General features: G+C 40.5%; 1 pseudogene; it reads left to right on the top strand.

The window, feature by feature from the left end:
* Window positions 1–2,247: 2,247 nt before the first annotated feature.
* On the top strand, window positions 2,248–3,510 carry LOC102895380 (annotated as a pseudogene).
* The last annotated feature ends 835 nt before the right edge of the window (window positions 3,511–4,345 follow it).

A 4,345-nucleotide genomic window follows, 5' to 3' on the forward strand; every position in this document is an offset into this window, starting at 1 on the left:
GCCCAGTTATAGTTAATCACACTCTGTGAGGTCAGCCTTTACACAATAGCTCATCAACTTTAGTCATGGCCAGTCCACACAGTCAGTCATGCTGAAGGTCAGTCACACCTACTGATATGCCAACAGCAATTGAGGCTCAACTACAACAGGAAGGCACACACAACCTACACAACCCCTGGAGCTCTTGGCTCAGGTGACCAGGGAGACGGTGCCTCTGGGTTCCATAGGTCACCTACTATATAAGGTCACCCTGCCAAGGCTGGGAGATGTAGCAGATCTACCTAATACAAAGAAACAAACACAGGGAGGCAATCAAAATGATGAGACAAAAAAAAAACCAAAACATGTCTTAAATGAAAGAATAGGACAAAACTCCAGAAAAAGAACTAAATAAAATGGAGGCAAACAATCTACCAGATACAGAGTTCAAAACACTTATTATAAGGATGTTCAATGAACTTAGGGGAAGAATATATGAACTCACTGAAAACTTACACAAACAGAGAGAAACCATAAAAAAGAACCAGTCTGAAATGGTGACTACAATAACTCAAATGAAGAACACATTAAATGGAATCAACAGCAGAGTGGATGAAGCAGAGGATCCAATCAACAATCTGGAAGACAAGGAAGAGAAAAACAGCCAGTCAAACCAGGAAAAAGAAAAAAAGAATTAAAAAATATAAGAATAGTTTAAGGGACCTCTGGGACAACATCAAGTGTAACAACACTTACTTTCTAAGGATACCAGAAGGAGAGGAGAGCAAGGAATTGAAAACCTATTTGATTGAAAACTTCCCTAACCTGGCTAAATAAATAAATAAATAAATAAATAAATAAATAAATAAATAAATAGATTAGATATACAAGCCCAGGAAACATAGAGTGTCTCAGACAAAATGAACCCAGCGTCCTATATCAAGGCACATTATAATTTAAATGACAAAGGATACAAACAAAGAGAGAATCTTAAAAGCAGCAAGAGAAAAGCAGTTAGTTATCTGTAAGGGTGTTCACAAAAGACCGTCAGCTGATTTCCAAGCAGAAACTTTGCAAGCCAGAAGGGACTGTCAGGAAATATTCAAAGTAATGAAAAGCAAGGACCTATAACTAAGATTACACTACCCAGAGAAGTTATCATTTAGAATCAAAGGAGATATCAAGAGCTTCCCAGACAAGAAAATGCTAAAGGAGCTCATCACTACTAAAGCAGTATTGCAAGAAATGTTAAAAGTTCTCTTTAAGAAGAGAAAAGTAAAAAATATGAATAATAAAATAACAATAACTACATTCCTATCAATAATTATTTAAATATAAATTGATTAAATGTTCCAATCAAAAGATTATGGTGGCTAAATGAATCAGAAAACAAGCCCCATACATATATTGCTTACAAGATATCCATATCAGATTGAAAGACATGCACAGACTGAAATAAAGGATGAAAAAAGATATTTCATGCAAATGGAAACAACAACAAAAAAAGCTGAGATAGCAATACTTATATCAGACAAAATAGACTTTAAAATGATGGTTATAACAAAAGATAAAGAAGAACATTAGTAATGATGAAGAGATCAATCCCACAAGAGGATATAACCTTTGTGAACATTTATGCACTCGACATAGGAGCACCTAAATATATAAAGCAAATACTGATGGACAAAAAGGGAGAGATTGACAGTAATACAGTAATAGTAATATTAGGGCACTTTAACATCCCTGTAATATCAATGAATGGATTACCTAGACAGAAAATAAACAAGGAAACAGCAGCTTTAAATGACACATTAGACCAGATGAATTTAACTGATAATTTTAGAGTATTTCACCTCAAAGCATCAAAATATATGTTTTTTTTTCAAGTTTACATGGAACATTTTCCAGGATAGACTACATGTTAGTCCACAAAAAAGTCTCAGTAAATTAAAGAAGATCGAAATCATATCAAACATCTTCTCTAATCACAATAGTATTAAATCGGAAATCAAGTATAATACATAAACTGATAAATACGCAAACAGGTGAATAACATGTTATGCTAAATAACGTGTTACTAAACAATTGATGGGTTAACAACAAGATCAAAGAAGAAATCAAAAGATATCTTGAGACAAATGATAATGAAAACACAATCTTAAAAAAAAAAAAAAATTCTATGGGACACAGCCAAAGCAGTTCTAAGAGAGAAATGCATAGCAATACATGCCTACCTCAATAAACAAGAAAAATCTCAAATAATCTAACTTTGTGCCTCACTCCGTGTTCATGTTGAGTTTCTACCTAATCTGCTTTCTGCTGCTGACCTTGATGGTATTTGTGTCCATGCTCTACTGCTGTGTGAAGTCCCTCCTCCCTCACACCATCTCCAGTAAGATCATATAGTCTAACATGAACAGTAGACTTGTTGGGGTGTCCACCATCCCACTGGTGTTCCTGTCAGCTTTTTTTGCAACATGTTTATGTGCAACTCCAAAAACCAGCCAGGCCAATGTATGCCACGTGGTGGTGTCGGCCATCAACTACAATCCCTGGGTGAGAGCAGGGATTCTCCTGCAGGCCCTGTTCCAACTGCAACTTCCCCGATTACTTCAGCTATAGCGTGCTGCTCAGCCCGCTGGCCTACTCAGCTGCATTATGCTGGTGCTCATGCTGGCCATTGGGCTCATATATTTGCTCATCATTGAGCTGTCCAGTGTCACACTCTTTCACAATGCCAATCTGCTGGTCACTGCCAACGCCATAAGACTTCAACAACATTGCCCTAAGCATTCTGCCAAGGTGGTGCTGAAGTTGGTCAAGCTCACTGTCACCTCAGTCTTTGTGCTGGCCCTGTACCTACACACCCAACAGGTAGAGTTCACTACTGGCCTCAACCTCCTCTGGAAACTGCAGGCCATATAGGAGAAGGAGGAGTTGGAGGAGCTGCAGGCCTATAATTGATGACTATAGCAAAACATGCTGTCCATGGATGTAGCAGCCCACTTTCTGGCCTGTGAGCTGCACACAGATGAACTCTGCTATCAGTCCTGTTTTGCCATCATGTTCACTTCTATCTCAAACTTCTTTGAGTTTTATGTGGAGCTGGAGTCCACCAACAAGGATGTCAAATGCTTGCAGCTGCTTAATGAGATCATCACTGATTTTGATAAGATCATCAGCAAGGATCGGTTCAGGCAGCACCTATATGGCTATCTGGGTCCTCAATGATTCCACCTATGACAAGATGGGCAAGAACCACATCAAAGCTCTAGCTGACTTCTCCATGAAGCTGATGGACCAAATGAAGTAAATCAACAAGCACTACCTTGACAACTTCCAGATGAGGATTGGGCTCAATATTGGCCCTGCGGTAGCTGAGGTGATCAGGGCTGCAAGCCTCAGTACAACATCTGGGGCAATATGGTGAATGTGTCATGGACAGCACCGGTGAGCCTGACCATACATGTCACCACAGACATGTACCATGTGTTGGCCGCCAAGGTGTGGTCAAGGGCAAAAATGAGATGATGACCTACTTTCTAAACGGAGGGCGCCACTCAGCAGCTGCCAGCCAGTGAAACCAGGTAGCCTGGCCTCCAGAGAAGTGGAAAAAACTTCTTTGTGTGTGGAGTGGGCAGGTGGAAGTGTATGCTCCAGCCCAGGTGGCCACACTGGTGAGATTTTCCTCTCTGACTCCAGAAACAGCTTCTGCCTTTTTGGGTGGGCAGCAGCCTCTGTCTCAAGCCCTAGGGTATCAGCATCCAGAAAGCATCAAGCTGACCAAAGATGTTTCTTTTTGTAGAAGACTCTGCTAGACTTCATCTGAATCTTGAGTTTTCTAAGGGTGCTGCTCCTGTGTGGATGGAAAGGAGCTGCTGGCATGTTGATCAGTGTGTGGCCTTCCAGAAGCTCAATGGCAGGCTGAGGGAGAGGCTTTGGTCTCAGTAGGTGGGTAGGCATTGAGACTCTGGCTCAGAGAAGCTTCGAGCCCCTAAGAGCTCTAATATTGGAGCCTTAAAATTTCAAACAGAGCCTGGGCCTCTGCTCCATAGAGAGAGATTTCAGGTAGAAGTGCTGGCATTGAAAGGACTGTGGCCTCCATCGCAGTCCCCTCCTACACCTACACCCACCGAAAGTGCACCTTTGAGGGGACCAGAACTAGTTGCAAGGTGGAGGTGAGAGGACTGGAAGCAAAGAGTGGTGGTTCCAAGAAAAAGAAAATATTTATTAAACAAAACAAAAATCTAACATTACTTCTAAAGAAACTAGAAAAATAAAACAAAGCCCAAACTGAGTAGAAGGAAGGAAATAACACAGATCAGAGTGGAAATAAATGAAATAGAGTCTAAAAACACAATACAAA

Source organism: Pteropus alecto, unplaced genomic scaffold (genome assembly GCF_000325575.1).
Source record: "Pteropus alecto unplaced genomic scaffold, ASM32557v1 scaffold109, whole genome shotgun sequence".
Lineage (NCBI taxonomy): Eukaryota > Metazoa > Chordata > Mammalia > Chiroptera > Pteropodidae > Pteropus > Pteropus alecto.